The following is a 20,463-nucleotide window of genomic DNA, read 5'->3' as shown; positions in this document are numbered from 1 at the left end:
TTATATAGAGCAACTGAAAAATACTCAGCATTTTACGCCACACAATATGTTTAAGTATTTAATGCTTAATATACTAATGTTTGAGTGAGAGGATGAAATATTACAAAAATTTAATGCAACGTGCTTAGTTATGGCAGTGTTGACATCCGCACTGTTTCGTGGAATACTTCTTCATTTTAACTACTCAGTTATTACCTGAAATTACTTTTATTTGATTACTAGAAGGCAAACAACGGAAATGCTCACTTTTCAGATACAGCTTACAGTAGATTAATTTCTTAATTTTTTTTACCATTTTGTCAAACTAACAGCATTGCTTAAAAGTATTTAAGTTATGTAGTCTCTCCCACCTCCTATCCTACATCTCAATTAGGGATGGAGAGCATTTAAATCAAATAAAGGTAACTCAGAGCAGAAACTAATACAATTCATTGACAAACTGAGCTAATCACCAGGAAAAGAAACTGCTGGTACAGACTCCCAAAATACTAATACGCTACTGTCATACCTGTCTTCAAGGCAAGAAGGGAAGAACAAATTTTTTTACCCTGACTACTGTGACTTTTTAGACACTGGCTGCCATCAGTTGTATTAGTGTTGAGCTGTAGGAATACACTGTGCAAATAAGACAATGGTCAGCAAGAAGATTCGATGACATTTAGCAACAAAATATCTGTTAAGTCATACCAGAATGAAAAAAAACCCACAACCTGACAAAAACCAACAAGAAAAAATGCCCTACAAAACCCTGACAACAATCCTGTATTAGAGGCTGTAAAGGTTTGCGTATTAATGCTCTCCAACTTACTCCTGTCAGACAGCAAGATTGTTAGATTTGTTTACTTAAAGTGTAAAGGATGCAGTGGTTGGTAGCAAAATAAAGCACCACCTGCAGTTAAGAGAGATTCTGTTTAGTACATTAAAAATCTAAATTATGTTTTTGCTCCTGTGCCTACTGTACCATGGAACATTTTATTGCTCTCTTCCCATGCATGTCTGCAAAAAGGCACTGACCTCTTTAGGAAGAGGTCAGAGATAAAGATACATCTACAGCTAACTCAAGATTACATGTTTTGGGAGGGGGTAATACTTCTCATTTTGATAAAAAGTCTTACTTTAGTAGCTCATTTAATCTTGATATTGTCCCACTGTAGCTATTAACTATTTAATGGAAAAAGCAGATGAGTAGGTGGAGTGAAAGGCTCTCTGCAGTTCTCACCCTGAAGAGTAACATCACATCCTCATATCCTCTCTAGCTTTGTTATTTTGTTTTGGTTTGCCTGATTTTGTGAAATACCATATAGTATTTAATGACTCTTGTCTTATTAGAAAACAGCCACAAGACAGGTGCAGATAGGTATTTCTGGTAGAATCAGACTTGTTAGCACTGAGATTAAAGTGGTACTTTTAAAATTCATATATTATAGTGCACGTATGTTAAAGCTAGTCACTTCTGAGCATCACTGTCTTATTCAGCTGTTTGATTTTTGTTTACAAGGAGACAATGTTGGAAACAGCACACACAGAGACAGTAAGAGTCTAAAAATTCCAGTCATCTAAAGTCACTGTTTCCATGTGACTTCCTTGAAAATTACTTAAGAGACATAGGAGATACTAAAATTAGTTGCAAAGCTAAGTCACATTCATAGTAGTATCAGTAGTATCTTTAGTAGAAGAGCAACACTAAAAAATGAACTAATTTTTCTTTCTCCAAGACAAATCACTATACCTGCAAGTCAAAGGTCTCCCTCCTACATGGCAAAAACACCTTTCAGTGTGAAGAGCTCAGTACATAAATGACATATATTTAATCTTGTTTTTCTAGTAAAATATTTTTGATGCAATTGTCCCAGAGTCACAATTATAAGAGAGACAAACAGAAGCGAAAGGTCATTATATCTATGCTGGAAACAAAAGTATCATTTTCACAAGCATGCTAAATTAAGAAAGGGAATTTAGATAAATGTGGTAAAAAAAGGGATAAAATGCACCTTGTATTTCATAAACTTTTCAATTTTTACTCTTCTGTTCTGCCTTGATTTTGTCCAAACCATATACAGAAGGAAACAAAGGGCACTTTAATATTAATTTAAGTGATTTTGGGTAACACATGTAATGTTAGAAATTTGACTTGTACTTTGCATTCATATAAAAACCCCATCAACTGGCTTCCATTCAAATTCTTTGTTATTTGTGCTGTCTCTTCATCTGACCCTGGTGATGACTGCCTGAAGGGATTTAGTCAAAAGCATACTCTTCAGTCATATGTGTATAGGTAGGGAAGTTGATAAAAAATTCCCAACTTATTGCTATCAAAACCAGTTGTTCTTGGTTTCTGTTCTGTAGTCCCTCCCTTCTTCCATGTGTTAGTTCACCATCCTATGAACTGACTGATCTTGCTATCCAGGACAGACTTTTAGAATATTGTTAAGCTAAAATATTTTTGCTTCTCCTGGGGGAAAAATTAAACCAACAAATGAACCAAAAGAAAAAAGATTTTACTCCCTCCAATCTATTCCCTCCCTGGGAAGTCCTCTGGGACTATAAGATTTCAATAAGCAATTTTAATATTTCACCCTAATGAATCAGTAGGGATTGCTGAGGTTTGCAGCACCGAGTCATTCTAGGAGCCAGATTCCAATTTTTTTTCATCCCACAGTGAGATGCTGTGGTGGTGTGAAAGTATATATGTCCCTTCTCACCTGTCAGCTTTCTTCCTCTTCAGTCCTGTAAGGTATATCTTAGAGCTCTTGTTTTTATAAAACTATTTTTTTAATAACTATTCTGTTTTGAAGTATCCTAAAAGTTTATATGTCTTTACGTATCTCTTTGGTTCAAGTCCATGAATGAAAAAATTGAGAGCAAAACATACATGCAAATGCCTCAGGGTTGCTGTAATGAGGAAGGAGACAGAGTAAAAAAGTTTAGTGAATCTTCTGGCAGTGATGTTACCTTGACAGTTGTTCCAACTCCTGCTTACACTGAAAGGCCAATGCCATAAAAGAGTATGATCATGGGGCCACTGGATAAACATAATGTCTTGGGAAAGTGCCAGCATAGTTTCTGTGAAGGGAGATAGTGACACAGTGAGAGACTTCAAGCATGTTTGTGAGTCAGAAAGTGTGTGGACAAGGACAAACTAGGGAACATACCTCTGTTTTCAAAGAGCATTGATGTAGGTTTCTCACTAAACGCTGTCAAAGTTGCCATAGAATCAGAGTTAATGTCCTATACTGAGTTGGAAATCTGGTTGAAGGATGGAAAAAGAGAATACAGTTTAATGGTTATTTTCCAACAATTCTCTCTTCCAGAAATGTTTGGGTTTACTGATGTTGTTTTATGTATCAATCTTTGATCTTCATCAATGGACCTGGAAAAGGGGTGCACTCAGAATGATACTTGCATGATGTTAAACTCTTGCAGGTAATTCAATGCTGTGCCAGTGGAAAAAACTCCATAAGGCCTCATGAAAGTGAATGGGTAAAAAGATAGGCTTTGAGAAGTAGATCAGTGTAAGGCAAAGCACAGAATTACCTGTCAAACCTGGAAGTCTAAATTCATGAAAACTTGAAGTCACTGTTGTCAGCTCTCTGAAATCTTTGACTCAAACTGCAGTAGCAACCAAAAAACCCCCAGCAAACAACAGAGATGTAAGGCATCATGAGGAATAGTACTGAGAGCAAGAGACAGAAGGCAGTTCACTTCTCTGTGGGAAATCTCAGTGTATTCCTATCTTGAGTGCAGTGTGCAGTTCTGGTCTGCAAGGACACAACAAATTTAAAGAATGAATTGAGAAAGATAACTAAAATGATCCAAGGGGAGAGATTGTCAATCTGATAAAGTAGGGACTAAAAGGCCCTTGTCACTGCAATCTTCTATTTTCCCACTATGTTTTTACAGAAAGCTGTGAGAAGGATACTGCTGTGTAGTATGTTCTTTGACTACGTTCATCATTGTCACGTGAACACTGAGATTTGAAGAGTATCTTTAGCACACACAGTCTGGAGCACAAATCTTACAAGGAGTAGCTGAGGGAGCTGGGGGTGTTTTGCCTGGAGAAAAAGAGGCTCAGGGGAGACCTTATCACTCTCTACAACTACCTGAAAGGAGGGTGTAGCCAGGTGGTGGGGCAATCTCTTCTCTCAAGTAACAAATGACAGGACAAGAGGAAAGGCCTCCAGTTGTACTAGGGGAGGTTTAGATTGCATATTAGGAAAAATTTCTTCACTGAAAGGGTGGTCAGGCCCTGGAACGGGTGAAGTTGCCATCTTGGAAGGTATTTATTGTGGCACTTGGGAACATGGTTTAATGGTGGACTTGTCAGTGCTGGATTAATAGTTGGACTCAGGGTTCTTAAAGGTCTTCTCCAACATTAAATGATTCTATGATTCTGTGTAAAGGATCTGGTCTTTGAAGATCTGTGGCACCAACGCACTGACTTTCTCTATATGTCATAACGCAAGCAAAATATTTATTTTGTGCAAATATTTTTAATCTTTCTCAAGTACACAGTTTCTGTAGGTAACATACACCTGCCTGCACTTTTGGGCATTGGCAAATCCGGCAAAAGTGAGCCTGTTTACAGGCACCAGTGCCGTGTGAGACACAACGCTTCTCATGGGGGAGGCTGAGCCTGCCCTCGGGACACAGCCAGCACTGGCACAAGCTGCACCGTGCAGCTCTTTTCCGGTAGGACTGCATCGAAAAGGGAGTGGGTGCTTGTTACTCACTCCCGTAGGCAGAGCGGTGGTTCCTAATACTTTCCAAATCGGTTCGCGAGGATGAGGGAGCAGCAGTGGCGGACGGGCTCCCTCCGGAGGACCGTGCGCGCTACTGCGAAACCGAGACGGGGAGGGGAAAGGCGGAGTGAAGATCACCTCCAATGTACCGATTTCCGAAGGGTGTCGGTGCAGGCGGGAAATGACGGACAGAGCGTCACACAGCACCTTGTCCTGCTCCGCGAGATGTCCGACGCTCCAGGCGTCCTGACAGGCTCTGGAAGTGTCGCTGCTGTGACCTGCTCCGGAGTAAAATGTTTGCGTTTGGAGTATGTCAGTGCACTGGTTACTTTCACAGTCATACACTTGGTTTGCAATTTCAATAGTTGTGTGAGTGTTTAACTTTTCCACTGGTTTGCAAGTATCTTTGCACACATGTGCAAGTGTTCCATAGGAAAAAGGAAAACGGGTTGTTCCCCAACCTAGGATTTTTATACCTCGGTGAGCCCAGATAGACGGCAATAGGGGAATTGAGGGTAAATTTTTTGGTCTGCATCAAAAAGTTATATCTTTGACTTCAAGTCCAGGATCCTTCCCAATAGTAAGTAATATAAAATTATCAAAGTCTTCCTCTGTTTTCTGTCTGTGCAGTAGTACTTTTGCTTTCCGGAGGAGTGGAACAAACATAATTCACTGGAAAAAATGTAAACAAGGGGAGTTTTGGGGCCTGAAAAGTGATTTTTATGTAACAGTTTTGGTAGGACTAGCGTAGCCTCTATTAGAAGATGAGGGTATTTAATGTAGTTTAAAACTTGAATGAAAATCATGCATGCCGGTTAAAATGTATTAGCAAGTTCAGAAAGCTTAAGGAAAGTTTGTAAAAGATTTAAAACACTAGTTACAATGTCTTGGCTGTTGAAGTGTGTTTCTCACACTAGAAAAGACCATGGGTATATTTCAACAGATCTGTTGAGTGTGACTTGTGTTTTTTAAATAATCATCTTCTAAACACTTTCATGCTCTCCTGATGTATCAGGAGAAACTTTTTCACCCAGAGGGTTCCTGGGCACTGGAGCAGGTTCCCCAGGGAAGTGGTCACAGCACCAAGCCTGTCTGAGTTCAAGAAGTGTTTGGACAAGACTCTCAGGCACGTGGTGTGACTCCTGGGGTGTCCTGCACAGGGCCACGAGTTGGACTTGATGGTCCTGATCGGTCTCTTCCAGCTCAGCTGTTCTAAGGTTTTGTGACAAACGCAGCATTTTTATCTGTAGCGATGAGAAGAAACCACATTGCTTTTCTGTTTGCAGTTTCCTGTTAAGGGCGCCCCTCAAACTCTTGCACTCACTGAAGCAAAACTGAAGGGCTCGAAGAGCGACTTCTGCTACTTTTTCTGCTCTTTCTCTGCAGCCAAGCAGCTTCATCCCCTATTGTTTTACCGCAATCCTTTAATAATTCGTGTTGTTCTGGGGAAGCGCTCGCCCCCCCAGCCCTCCGGGCCCCCACCAGCACCGGGCTGCCCGCGGGCCGCCCCTCGGCCCCTCTCGCGGGCGGGCTGTGGGTGCCGCCCGCCGTGCGCGCGCCGGCCGGCAGGGGGCGCTGCTGCCCCGCGGTGGCCGCTCTCGCGCCGCTCGGCGGTTCCATTGGAGCAGCCGGAGCCTGGTTGGCGCCATTTTGAAGCCGGCGGGGGGACCGGGGCGAGCTGCGGAAGGGGAGGGGGCTGGCGGCGATTGGCTGCGGCGGCGGCGGCAGCGGCAGCGCCTCTCCGAGCCCGGAGCGGCGGCAGCGCGGAGCGGACCCGCCTGCGACCAGCGAGGAGAGGCGGCTGCGGCGGCGGCGGGGTAAGGAGCGCGGCACCTCGGCCGCGGGTACCCCACACCCCGTCCCCGCTCCATTTTCCGTTCCCGGGGGTGGGGAGGCGCCCGCTCAGACCGAGCTCCGCGGCCGGCGCTCCAGGGAGAGCGGGAGGGCAGAGCTGCCCTCGGCCCGCGGCGGAGCTCCCCTTTCCCATCCCCCTCGCCCCTCCGCGGAGCTGCTCCCCTCCCCCCTTTCCTGTACCCGGCGTCACAAATTAAATTTGCCGCGCCCCTCCGGCCCCTCGGGCGAGGGGGTGACCTTGGCTGGGGTTCCCCGGGGGCCAGGGGTCACCCCCTGGCCCCGGTGGCCCGGCGGGCGGTGTCGCGCCCAGCGCTGGTGGCTCCTCGCGGCGCGGGGTGGCTGGGGGGGGGGGGGGGGGGAGGCTGCTCGCCCGTGGCGGGGAGTGAGTGATCGCGGCTTCCCGCGTGTCCCTTCCCTCCCTGCCCCGGGTGTCCCTTCCCTCCCTGCCCCGGGTGTCCCCTCCCTCCCTCCCTGTCCCGGGCAGCCGGCCTGGTCCCCGCTCCGCGGGGCAGCACCAGGGCTCCCGCCGCCCCGCGCGGCTGCTGCCCGGGCTGGGCTGGGGGACACCCCCGTCCCCTCCCCTCCCGCCCGGCTCGGTCTCTCCCCGCCGCACTTCGCAGCGCTCTTCAGCGGGAAGAGCTGCCGGGGACCGTGGTTTGGTGGGTCCCTGCTTGTGTGCGAGCCCGGCTCTTTCGTGCTGGCTTTGCCTTTTTTTTTTCCCCCCTGCTCTTTCTTTTTCCCTCCCACTTTGCATCAGGCTCCGATAGAAAGCGCTCGGCAAGGGAGGACGGGGAGGGGGGGTGGGAGGCGGTTGCCGCCGCCTGGTAGATGGAAAACTATGAATTTTACATCTGAATTGCCAGATGGAGAATGGTTAATTTATAGGTTATGTATTGTTTACGTTGAGACCCTCCGGTCAGGAATCTAGGTCCGTAACTTCATCCCGCTGCAAATAAATCACTATCTGTTCTTCAAAACAGATCAACAATTAATGACGGTGAACAGTCCTGGAAAATTAAACTGCAGCAGACGAGCTCCTATAGAGCTGGATTTTGTCTTGCCAGCCTTATTCTGACTTTTATGCTTGCTTGCTGCACAGTTGCTTTCTGAGACCTGTGATTATTTAGTTAGCCGTTTAACACAACTGCTGAAGCATTCTTGTGTTGGTCTTTGTTTTGTGCTTACTGGGTAGGTGCTTTGGCTGTAATCGATTTCTCTTTGCTGGGGATGGAATAGAAGGAGTGTTGAAAATTTGAGTGCCTTTATAGTTGAAAACGGGTGTCAAATCACGTTTTGGGAAGGGGATAAGATGACATGCATTCTTTCTGGTTTTCCTCTTCCAAACTAGTGAAATTGTTCAGTTTTCAGGTTATAGAAATTTTGCCTAGTATGTCTTGTATATAATATAGATATGCAAAATGTTATATTGTATAAGGTAATAAGTCAAAAAGATATGAAAAATCTGAACATATGCCGTGCTCAGACTATCCTAAAAGAAGACTGAGAGTGACAGACCATCAGGTGAGGTAGTTTAACAGAGGTGTGTGTATCATGTTCATCACAGCATTCGAAAGCATGCAGTACTAGAGAAAGTAGTTTAGTACTTCAGCACTTGCATGACATCTTGTGTCTGTGCTCAAAGCAAGGTTGTGCTTGATTACTATAAGGTGGGGGCTATGGAGTGTCTATGTGTGGTGTGGTGTTTTGTTTTGATTTTCTTTTTTTTTAATATAGTTCCTATATATCTATATATCTCTTGCATTCTCTTAACTAGTTAGTATACAAGGTGGATATACTACAGTTCAGTTTTTGATGAAACAACTAAATAAATTAAAGTGGAAAATCATATATATATAGCACTTGTCTGCAACTATTTTTTCTCTTGTACCATGTAAATGTTGAATTTAGACTGTATCTAGCAAGCTTACTTATGGACTGAAGTTAGGATGGACTTAGTCAGCTAAGTCGTTATTAAGCTGTAATTAACCATATAAAACTCAACAGTCATTGCTAGCATTTGGAAAAGCACAGTAATGAAATATGGGCACGACCTTGGGCTTTAACCATTTTTGTCTGTAGAACAGGAGGCTCTATTACCTCTAGTAGATCGAGGCACATTTTCTTTTGGGAAATGTTGCTCTCTGTCAGTCTTTCAGGTTATACCTTTTTCCTCTCTGTCCTTTCTTGAGTCACCCAGTTTATATGCATACAGAAGAGTAAGAGGGTGCATAGTTATGTGTAGGAATCTTTTAGTTTAGTAAAGAATTTTCATTTAAAGATGTTTGGAATAAATATTTTTTTTCTTTAAGCCTGAGTTTGGAAGAGATGATAAAGGCTACTTGTTGCACAAGGAGAATTTTTGTGGATGCGACGAATAAGAAAATGTAAAGCTGAACAGTAAAAGCGTGCAAAATAGATGAAGGAAAATGTGATACTGCAACTCATAATTTTTCCCTACCAGTTTCATTCTAATATTCTTTTCTCTTAATGTTTTTTTTCTCAAATACATACCTTCCTCTTCCTTAACATAATCTTTCCTGCTACCTTCAGACAAGTTCCTTTATAGAATCAAAAAGTGGGTCTGATACGTGATACATTGTCTTACCACTTGTCAGTACCATTCTCCTTTTAACAGATTTCTAAAGTAATGGTGTTTTTACTCTTAGCGCAAAATGTCAATAATGGAACCTGAAATTATCTTCAGATAGACTGAGAGAATATTGGCAGCTTTCAGTCACTTTGAAACTAGGTGGTAAGGGAAAACCGAGTAAACTTTTAAAAGAATGTGTTAGTGTGATAATCTTTGGTGGTGAAGTGTTGTGTTAATTTTCCAGATTTGTAGACCCTCTGAACTGTTTGAGCAGCATTGACAGATCCTGGAAGGAATCAAGGCTTTTAAAGAATTGCAAAATATAAACTTTAAAAAAAGTAATCTTTCCTTGCCCTCAGAGGTTGAACATCTAAAAGTCAAGACTGCGCCTGTATATAAATGGTATACCTATTGCTTTTCTATTGGTAGCCTCTTCAGTTGAATGTAGTCTCACAGAAAAGTTGAGGGGTTTTTTGTCTGTTTAGTTCTGACACTTAAGTAAGACATATCAAAAGTGCAGTGTGTGAATGATAATTAACTTTGTTATTTTAGCAAGTTAGTGGTTTATTTCAAAACCTCTTTAGAACATTTTGGATTCCACAATAAAAATGCTATTAATGTGAATATTTACTGTAACACATAAAATTTGAGGGAATTCCATGTAATACAACTAATATTTTAGCTTCATTTCCAAGAATCAGTGTTAATACCTCCACTCTTTTTAAAGGTTATTATTGTCTGTCTCAGCATATACTGCTTTTCAACCTTTTATAAAGTGTGGGGAAGTCCTTGAAGTACTTTCTGAGGATTAAGACCTCTATTACTTTGTCCCCATCTATGGAATTTACTCTTTCACATCCTGTTCTAAGCACTGGAAAAACATTCTGCATCATTCTGCTTGTTTTATAATGCCTGATCTTCATCTCTGTTTTTTCACCTCACAAGAACTTTGGTATTAGTATGCTTCAAGAAATAGTAATAAAAAAAACCTGCCATACCTCATTTGCAACAGATGGGCATGTTTGTACTAATCATCTTGTGTCTGTCACCATTTATGTGGTAGTACTGTAACCAGGGATCAGGACGACCCCATCTGGGGTATTCAAATTTAGACCTTGTTCTTTAAAGATCGATTCCATACAATACTTACTGTGTATACTTTTTCTCTGACTTTATTGGAAATCCTAGTGGATGTTTCTGCTGCTGAAATGAGTTGTTTCACTTGCATGCTTTTTAATGCATAAAAAAAGATATGAAGTTAGCAGTCAGAAATGTTATTGTCTTAGTTGCTTCCATTTTGTAGTCACCTAAACTACATTTTCATATTATTATAGAATGGTTTGGGTTCAGAGGGACCTTAAAGATCGTCTAGTTCCAACCCCCCTGCTGTGGGCATGGACACCTTTCATTGGCCAGGTGTTCAGAGCTCCATCCAACCTGGCCTTAAACACTTCATAGATGGGGCAAGATCTCTGGGCAACTGTTCCAGTGCCTCACCACTCTCACAGTAAAGAACTTTTTCCTAATATCTAATCTAAACCTCCTCTCTCTCACATTGAAGCCATTCCCCCTTGTTTTATCACTACATGGTCATGTAAAAAGTCCCTCTCTCTCTTTCTTGTAGGCTCCTTCAGGTAATGGAAGGCTGCAATTAGGTCACCCCAAAGCCTCTCTTTTCCAGGCTGAACAATCCCAATTCTCTCAACCTTTCCTCATAGGAGAGGTGCTCCATCCCTCAGATCATCTTTGTGGCCCTCCTCTGTACTTGGTCCAACAGGTCAATGTCCTTTCTGTGCTGGGGGCAGAAGTCTGTAGCTCTTTTAAAGAGTACTAGATTCAGCTAAAGCATAATCACTTAAAAAGTGACTGTTGAGTGAGACTTTCCACCTCTGTGTAAATATACCTATATCGGTTGACCATGATGTCAAAGCAACCATTGGTTCTCTCTGAGACATTCCCAGTGTATCTACATTCTAGGTCAATTCAACATCAAAAATCTGAATTCTGAAAGTCTTACAAAAGGAAGAGAGCAAATAAAAGACTATTAAAAGAAAGAAAGAAAGAAATATAACAGTTACCCACACTCAGTACAAACATACTGCTCATGAGGAAGTCCTGAAAAAAATTTACATCAAAATTTCCTGTATGTAATCTTTGGGCCACCTTGAGTTTGACTGTTCATTTCTATTAGTACTGCTTTGTTATTTAGATGTACAGTTTCAATGAAGACAATCAGATTTCTAGGAAGTTATTGTTTGGCACTACACCTTAGGTTTCTGTTCTTAACAAAGAAGGATTGAGTTGTTGTCAGTTATGAGAAATGAGTGGAAGATACTTCATGGAACCTTTTAATTACATTTAGGGATTTTTTTCCCCTGCATCTACCTTCTTACAATTTGAAAGACTTTTCTTGTGGAAAATATACTGAGGTGCTGGGCAGCTTGCCATTAGATGTGATACTGTCTCAATAATTTTGTTAATTTTGTTATTTGAAAATTCAGTATGAAGCATCATATGTAGTTCCTCTACATAGGAATAAAGTATATAGAAGCATCTGCAGGTTTTTGTGCCATCAGTTTGTGAAAGCTTTTGTGAGGGACAGTGTCTATGGACACTCCAAGTGCCACCCAGTGCTTTTCAAAGGTCTAAGGGAGACAAATTGTCTTAATTTACTTAACTCATGGTATAAAATAAAGTTTATTTTTGGTTTTCTTTCTCTGAGAATGAAGTAGTCAGAATAAGGCTATAAAGTTTTGCTTTCCTAGCTTTTAGAAACAGAAGAAAGAATAGATAAGCCAATGATAAAATCTTTAGAAGATTCGTAAGGGAATTTTGCAGAGAGACAGCGAGTAGGAGATGCATTTCCTCTTCTATTAGCCCAGATTAATTTATACAGATCTTAGTTCTTGGAAGCATTTCTATAACTGAAGGAATTAAGAACAGATATTTTCCTACATGTGGAGTTTTTGGAAAAAATATTCTGTGCTCTTTTTTAACAGCTGATATATCTGTACTTTGAGAACTCGAAACATTTTGAAAGTTTTCCCCAAGTGACAAATGTTGCCTGTAGTAAGCTCTCCATTAGATTGTCCATACTATGTTTTATATATATATGTGTGTATATATATATATGAGAATATATATATGTATGTGTGTATGTATATACATGAGCATATTTAAAGTAACTTTTTATTTCTTAATTGGCCATTGCCGCCTTAATCTTCTGTACTGCATACAAAAATGCCTTAAAACAATATTAAAATTGCAATTTCTCTTTTAAAAATAGGAAATAGTACAAATTAATTTCTGTCTGTGTAAGTGTATGTTATGGTAGTCTTTTTTTTTTTTTTAAACTCGCTGTATTTAGGAATTCGAGTTGCATATCAAAGTTGGCGGGCATATTTTCCAAAAGCTGGGAAATGTAAAATGAATTGACAGGGTACTGTGGGAAGGGAAAGCATATCTAGTGATTTGAATGACTGAATGTCTCTTTGGGATACTGGAATTCATTCTTCCTGTTAGTTTCTTGTGATCCCAGACAAGTCTATTTAAACCAAACTTTTCACAAGAGCGTGTTAGTAGTGTATTGATTTCCTGGGAGACAGGCTCTAGACCCAGTCTACTTCTGCTTGTCTCGACAGAAGCTTTAGTTTCAAATGCAGCTCTAGATAAAGTGGTGTTGGTGGATAGTTCTTAAATTTCAGTTTGTAACTTGAGTTACTTGTTTATAAAATGAAAAGAAAACTAATTCTTATAAAAAAAATTTGTGAAAGTGTTGCAAAAACAGGTTATGGCACACAAACATAATACAGCCGTGAGAAAACTCAGTAAGAAATTAAATCTCTTCAGAGTGTGGCTCAAAGAGAGTATAAGGAACACACATAAAATTTTAAGGAGAAAAGTTGAATAACTTTGCTTTGAATGAGAAAGAAGTCCTCTGGTAGGGAAAAGAGTAGTGACAGATCAGATATATCAGCTCCTTTGTGTGCATTCTCTTTAATATTGTATAATAAACTTTAATTCTGTTTCCTAACTCTTAAAACTTGGTTTTGCAACTATTTCCATACTTTCACTGTTACTTTTTAAGCAAACTTAGTAAACATCCATGGTATGGATGTGCTCCTGTGAGTCATTATGTTGTAACCTTTAGCCTTTGGTGCCTACCACTAATTGATGGAGTGCTGTTAGCAGCAGTAAGTTTTTCTCTTGTAACCAGCATCAAGCGGGATGAGGCATGAGAGCTTTTCAGTGGATTCTTGCAAACATTCTTGTTACTGGTAGAAGGGCAGTGTAACTGCCCTTGTGTGTTGTACTGCAGGCCGTAGAAAGCACTGAGTTCTGCTGGGGTGCATTCCCCTCCTGCCACCTGCAACTGATCTTTCTGCTCTGGTCTCTCTAGTCTAGTTTGTCCTCATACCTCTTAGGTTTCTGCTTCCAATCCTTCATTGTCCAAGTTCATCCTACTTCCTCTCTCACCTTGTTCAACACTTCTTAGACTTTACAGAACCATAGAGTGGGTAAGGTTGGAAGGGACCACTGGAGGTCATCTAGTCCAAGTCCCTGGCTCGAACAGTATCCCCTAGAGCATGTTGCTGGGGACTATGTCCTGATGGCTTTTGACTGTCTCCAGGGAAGGAGACTGTACAACCTCTGGGCAGCCTGTTCTAGTGCTCAGTCACCCTCACAGAAAAGAAGTTCTTCCTTGTGTTCAGGTGGAACTTTGAGGTTCGTTTTCTGTCTGTTGCCTCTTGTCCTATTACTTGGCACCACTGAGAAGAGTCTGACTCCATCCTCTTCACACTCTCTCTTCATATTCTTAGTTACATTGTACATATTAGGAACCTCAAGGCTGATAGGTTACATAAACTGTAGTGTATAGAGGTAGGTTTTTTTGTTATTTGTTCGGAGGTTTTTTTGGACTTTTTGTTCCTATTTCCCCCCCTTTTTTCTTTCTCTTTCCTTGCCTATTAACTTTGCATCTTGGTTGAGTGCCTTTTACATAACCCCTAAACTTCCTAGTCCATTTGTCTGATACAGCTTGTTGGTCCTTGCAGTGGAGTTAGTAGGAGCAATTGTGTCCATACCTTGGCTGTTTCCATGGTAAGCTGAGCTTTTTATCTTAAAAACTTAATTAAGACAGACTTTTCTTCAGATGAGAATCTGGCTGAGGTGTGAACAAATCCAGCTTTTTCTGCTAAAGAAACAGCAACATCTGGTTATGAGTAGACAAGTGGATTAGAGATGGATTCATCTGTCAGCAGGATTTACCAGATGTGTTTGTTAGTCTGGTTTGTTTATGTTCACCTTCTAACTCCAGGGGAATGAGGAGAGAGCAGCCTATAATGTACACACGAACAGTTCTGATACCTTAAGTAGTGGTGGAAACTGAACTGTTGTATCGTGATTGTATGCTTTACAGTCATGGTGCAAGCAGCTACATCTATTTATTAATAATTTAAAGCTTGCTCCTTTCAGTTGCAAAACCCATCCTTAAAAAACGAGTAAAGTTGTCTTTTCTGTAGGTGTTACTTGTGCCCTAATGGATTCTATTTACAGAACACAATCCAATGGGGAGTGTATAGGGTTTTTCGTTGTTGTTTTTGATTTAGTTTTTTTGTTAATGCTCTCCTGGGTAGGAGGAGAGGTCCTTCTTGAGGAGTGGGTTACAGGGAAGTAAGGAAATAATCCAGCCTAGTAAAATAAGGTATGTGTCCTTACTGCATATCAGCACAGATCTGAGCCTGAGCGCAAGAATAACATGCACACTAAATGCACACTGCACGTGTGGCTGTCATTGTGCAGTGAATGTGTCATAGAATCATAGAAACTCTCAAGGTGGGAGGAAGTCATAGGGATCACTAAGTCCAACTCCCTGCTCCACACAGGACTGTCTGAAACTAAGAGTGTTATCCAGGCACTCCTTGAACTCTGACAGGTTTGGTGCTGTGACCACTTCCCTGGGGAGCCTGTTCTGGTGACTGACCACCTATCTGTGAAGAACCTTTCCCTAGTGCCCAATCAGAACTTCCCCTGATGCAGCTTCATTCCATCTCTTTGTGTCCTAATGTGAGTGATGAGCTGCAACTGAAGGATAACTGATTATTAAACATTCATTTCAAAACAGAAAACAAATCACAGAGTTTGAAAATCTACTATGGAGAAGGTTGACATAGGGTAGGTATGGTCCTGTTTTACTGAAGCCAGGATTAAAATGTATCAATGTATGTAAATTTCTGAAAGTGGGGTACCAAGAGGGTAGAGACACTCTCCTCAGTGGTGCCTGCTAGCAGGTCCAGGGGCAATGGGCACAAACTGGAACACAAGGTTCCCTCTGAACGCACAGCAACATGTTTTCACTGTGAGGGTAATCAAGCATCAGCACAGGTTGCTCTGGGAATTTACAGAGTCACTGTTCTTGGAGATGCTCGAAAGCAAAGCCATCTGGATGCACTCCTCAGCAAACCGGCTTTAGGAGACCCCTCTTGAGCAGGGGGATTGGACCAGGTAACCTCCAGAGAGCCGCTCCAACCTCAACCATTGTGTGAAAATACAACCCCATAGGGCTAAATAGTTGTAAGAGATGGATAACTGTATTACAGAAAGTTACAGGAGTGAATAGGTTATAGGCAGAGACATGTTCGTTGAGCTTTGAGGTAGGTGTCAAAGGTAAATTTAGACTTGAACATCAACCAAAGTCTTCAGCTTAAGCTTTTTTTTTTAAGTGATCCCACTGGTAGATTCATGTATGATAACAGGTGGTTAGACTCTTTAAGTTTCTTTTAGTCCTGTGATCTTATAATGCATTTAGTTAACCTGGTTGTAGTATGTCTTCATCTAATTTGTGTTTTGTAATCACAGTTATGAGTTCTTCCTCTGTCTTTGGGGACACAATTACTTTTTCAGTCTATGGTTTTCTGTCACAGTTTTGCAAAAAGTAAAAAAAAAAGCGAATGTTTTATCTGGGATAAAAAGCTGAACTGATAGAAGCCATCTGGGTAGACAACATCTCTTTGTAAAACACCTAGCTGAATGTGGTTTTGGTACTGAGATTTCTGTATGCAGTTATAATGTAAATGTTTGTTTATAGTTCATATTGATTAGAAGTGAATGCACTTTAGCACAACATCTGACTTTGTAGTTCAGTACCCATACTTTCTTTTAGGTCTTATAATTCAACTCATCCCACTAACATTCTTTGATCTTTCGCAATTCTGTATCAGATAAATTGCAATAGGATGTGAGGCATTTAATTTTATATTTTTTTAACATTATATGCAAAGTTAGGAATGGAAAGATATCTCAGGTGTATAAATTGTGACTTGTTACAACAGCAACTTTATTTTGGCTGTCCATCTGGAAAAATTTACAGAATATTTTACTTCTGTGGTAGCATACCAGTGTTCTTATTGTGTGGATTTTTTGTTTGTTGGTTGGTTTGGTTTCAGTTTTGTTTTTGTTTTGTTTTATTTTGATGTTTTTGGTATTTTAAAAAAAATTATTTCTTCTAGTTCTTTATTTTTTTATATTTTTTTTTTTTTTTTGTATTTTTGGTTTTGGGTTTTTTGGGGGGGGGGGGAGGGGAGAAGGTTTGTTTAATTTTAATTCTCAAAAAGACCCCCTCAAACCAAACAAAAAAACCAACAAAGTTTCGTGGTAGGACTCAATAAGGCATTTTAGCCAAACAAATGGTATGCTAAATACCAAGTGTTGTTTCCTCCCAGGGGGCAACACAGTGATTAAACTTGATTTGTACCTAATGTCTGTCTGTTAAGGTGTTTATTTTCCCATTATTTTCTCCATGGCTTCCAGGCTGTTCTTGCATAGGTTTTTTTCTCCCCTTCTGTGAAAGTACTACAGCTTTTAATCATTTGAAATTATGTAATGCAAGATATCTGAGGATATTCCGTTTTTGAAATGGAAGTGTACTGCACCATAATTTTTAAATACCTTTAAAAAGCTCTGTATTCCACAGTGGTTCATGAATTCTCGGATGGTGCCTGTACAGTTACTTTAATTTGAAAATGTGAAATTCTTAATGTAGATACAGTAACTTCTGATTAAATACACCTGTTACCAGTTGTCACAGCAAAGTTTTACCTTCTGTTTCTTTGGAAGTGGGTATTCATCTGACTTTATGGAATACTTTACTAACTTCTTTCTCTCTAGTCATTACTTTACAGCAGTACTTTTTTTTTCTCTTTCTTGATTTGAACCATTGAAGTTCAATTTTTTTTTTAGCTTATTTACAATGGACATTGCAATTTGGCTCCAATTCTGTCTTTATTTCTTTATTTCCTGGTCTTTGTGGTACAACTCTCCTGTTTTGAGGGCTGTAATTACTACTTACAGTTTTTACTAAGTGCTTGTTTGAATTTACTTAGTAGTATGAAAACTTTACTTACACCCCAATCAAGGGGACAAAGAGCTTAAAACTCAGTTATGTTCCTTTACCGTGGACATTGCCTGTGACCATTGTGTTGGAACTGTATACATCACCAAATTCCTTCTGTGTAAAGACTCGAGACTGGTCATAGTTTGTGTTTTTAAGATTTTGTATGGTTGCATAATATGACCACCTAAGGAATGTTTCCCCTAGTACTTGGCTAACTGACAAATATATTGCAGATGTCTATTTTATTAACATCATATTTGGTCAACCTACACTCCTTTCTCTGTCAGATTTATTTGCTATCATCTTCCAGTGTTTATCTCCTTGTAATTTCTTTTCCTGAAGCCATACACAGAAATAAGACATTTTAATTGTAATTCCTGCAGTCCCTTTTACTTAGTCTTGGGTAGAAATATGAAAGCTGAGATCCCACAGTAATAGGGCAATTTTATTTTTCCTTAGGTGCTTGAATGGTTTAATGGTGAATTCTGTTATGTAGTTTCTCATAATTTATTTTTATTTTAACCTGGGTTGATTTCAGTGAAAATGCTGTTCCATGGATGGCACAAAAAAGAGGCAGTTTTATTGGTGTCATTTTTTTTCTTTTCATCAAATCTGAAAAAATGCCGTAACTTACAAGTTGGTTCAGTTCTCTTTTATGGAAGCTGCAAGTGTCTGCAACACCACTGGAGAGAGCTGTGTGCTGAGATAAGTTGGTACTGAATACTTTCTACTCGCTAAATCTCTGGAAGGCTCACTTTAATGAAGTTTGAAAAAGAATACCATTAGCAGAAAGGGGGACTTGGCTGGGGTCATTTGCTAACTGATAGCAATTCTCTTAAGTTGCTTGAGGCCTTTTAGTGGGTATAGGCTGATTTTGGTATCATGTCTTGTCTTAATGTTCTTATGTGTTAGTTCTTTTCCTGAATCCTTCAAATCCTCTGTACTTTGCAAAGATCTCTCTTCTTGCACAGTTACTACCTGCACATCTTTTAATTTTCCGCTAAGTGTTTACTTACTGTGTTAGTAAAGAAACTTGTGCTTTGCTGTATTTTCTAATGTAAGACTGAAAAAGTGTTTCCTAATTTAAATACATGTTATTACTTACATATTAACTGTCAAATGATTGCCATTAATGGATTTCTGTAGTGAAACCCAGTGCTTTTCATGTAATTTATTGGACTGAGAGTGTTACTTTTACCTTATAACGTGGGTCTTTATTCCAGAAGACCTTTAATTAGTGGTTTCTGGAAATTCTTCCTGTAGCAGTCCTTACTATGTAAAGTGCTACCTTACAGAAATAGGAAGCTAACATTTTCTTGATACTATGGATTCTAAAAGAGAATGAAAAGCATTCAATCTAGACATTACATCTGAATTGGTATGAAAAATGACCTGGATTTACATGAGCGCACTTGGCCCACCATTCTAAAGTTTTCTATTTTATTCAGTAGCAGAAAATTAACTGCCTAGTTTCAGCTTGGAGTAGCTTTTTATAACCAAGTTATAACTCCTTAGCAGTAGATTTATTATGGAAATAGATTTAGTTCAGTGGCACTTGGATAATGCAGATCTTTAACAGCTAAGTCACTTCTCACCTTGATCAAAATTGTTGTCAATCAGCTATACACCAGCAGGAATTTGCCAGGATGTAAAAAAATTCTGTAAATTACTTAAATCATTAAATTATTTGGTTTTTATTAATAATCCTGATGAACTAGAAAGATGCCTACCTCTTCCACCTCTGTAAGTTGCTGACTAATCTCTTCAGAATATCTTGTTGCATCTTTTGAGGAAATTACATCTGTAGTGGGCCAATTTCTCCATGCATACTGTGTTGCTGAAACAAAGTTAGTGATCTTGAAATATTTGTCGTGGTTTATATTTATTTGTACCAGGATGTTACCCACTGAGGGTGCAAAACTAAAAAAAAAAAAGATATAAATAATAAATGACAAACAGCATGCTGATAGAGGAATAGAGCTTTGGAATGAAATATGTGTTGTGATTGATGAGATGGAAAAGATTTTACTTCCTCACAGTATTCCCTGAGACAATTTAGGAAAATGTACTTGGATCTCCTGAATGGTTTTTGTATTTTTGACAGAATGGCCTATGACAGTGAGAGGCCACTGATGATACTCCTTGATTATGGAGAACATGTTGATGAATATTTGGAAATCCTTTTGGGGCTAGACTTTCTTATTGGAATGATGTGAACTGTGAAAACATATATATTTAATTCTCTACACATTGCAACTTTTTTCCATACCAGCCATTTATTAAATTCACTTAGGCTTCTAATAGCTTTGTGAACATGAAGAAAGGGTTAATCTCAGTGGCTCATTGAAACATGTCTTGCAAATATAGATATAAAAGTATGTGTATTAATATAGGTCAAATTTTTGTAGGCTTTCTTAGTTTTGGATGCATAATTTAAAAATTCTGGTCTCAAGATGTAGCTATATAACGAATTATGTATAATTCATTCAAAGTTCTGAAAAATAAGAATAATGATGAAGTTTTCCAAGTTGGTCACTGTTTCTGGTGATCTTTTAAATCCTCATGTTTGGATTCTGGATTTTAAAGAGGAGATGATAGTAAGGTAGGGGGCAGACTTGCAAGGAATATAGGATTGATTTGCCAAAGCTTGCTTCATCACTTGGATAAGATTTCTACAAAACTATCTGAAGGATTAGGATTTAAACACATGTATGGATCTCTGGAAAGGTACTGCTGACACATGACTTCATGAATGTTAAGGCATAGTTTGCTTAATGATTAGCTCAGTTGATTAAATCACCATAGGCAATGTAAACTGTCAACCAAACAAAATACAGTTAAATGGAGTGTGGTTTAAGTCCTCTTTTTAGATCATTGACTTAACATCC

The 20,463-nt window shown here is 39.8% G+C and overlaps 1 protein-coding gene across 5 annotated transcripts in view; it reads left to right on the top strand.

Moving 5' to 3' along the window:
- The first annotated feature begins 6,495 nt into the window (after positions 1-6,495).
- PDS5B (PDS5 cohesin associated factor B) overlaps positions 6,496-20,463 on the top strand; it is a 101,992-nt gene continuing 88,024 nt past the window's right edge. For all 5 annotated transcript variants that reach the window (XM_027651188.1, XM_027651172.1, XM_027651179.1 and 2 more), the window contains exon 1: positions 6,496-6,556. The gene's annotated coding sequence lies outside the window, so the exon portion shown is untranslated. The remainder of the gene's footprint in view (positions 6,557-20,463) is intronic.

This window comes from Corapipo altera, unplaced genomic scaffold (genome assembly GCF_003945725.1).
Source record: "Corapipo altera isolate COAL_440 unplaced genomic scaffold, ASM394572v1 0, whole genome shotgun sequence".
NCBI classification, from domain to species: Eukaryota; Metazoa; Chordata; class Aves; order Passeriformes; family Pipridae; genus Corapipo; species Corapipo altera.
This window is presented reverse-complemented; position numbering and strand designations above follow the sequence as displayed.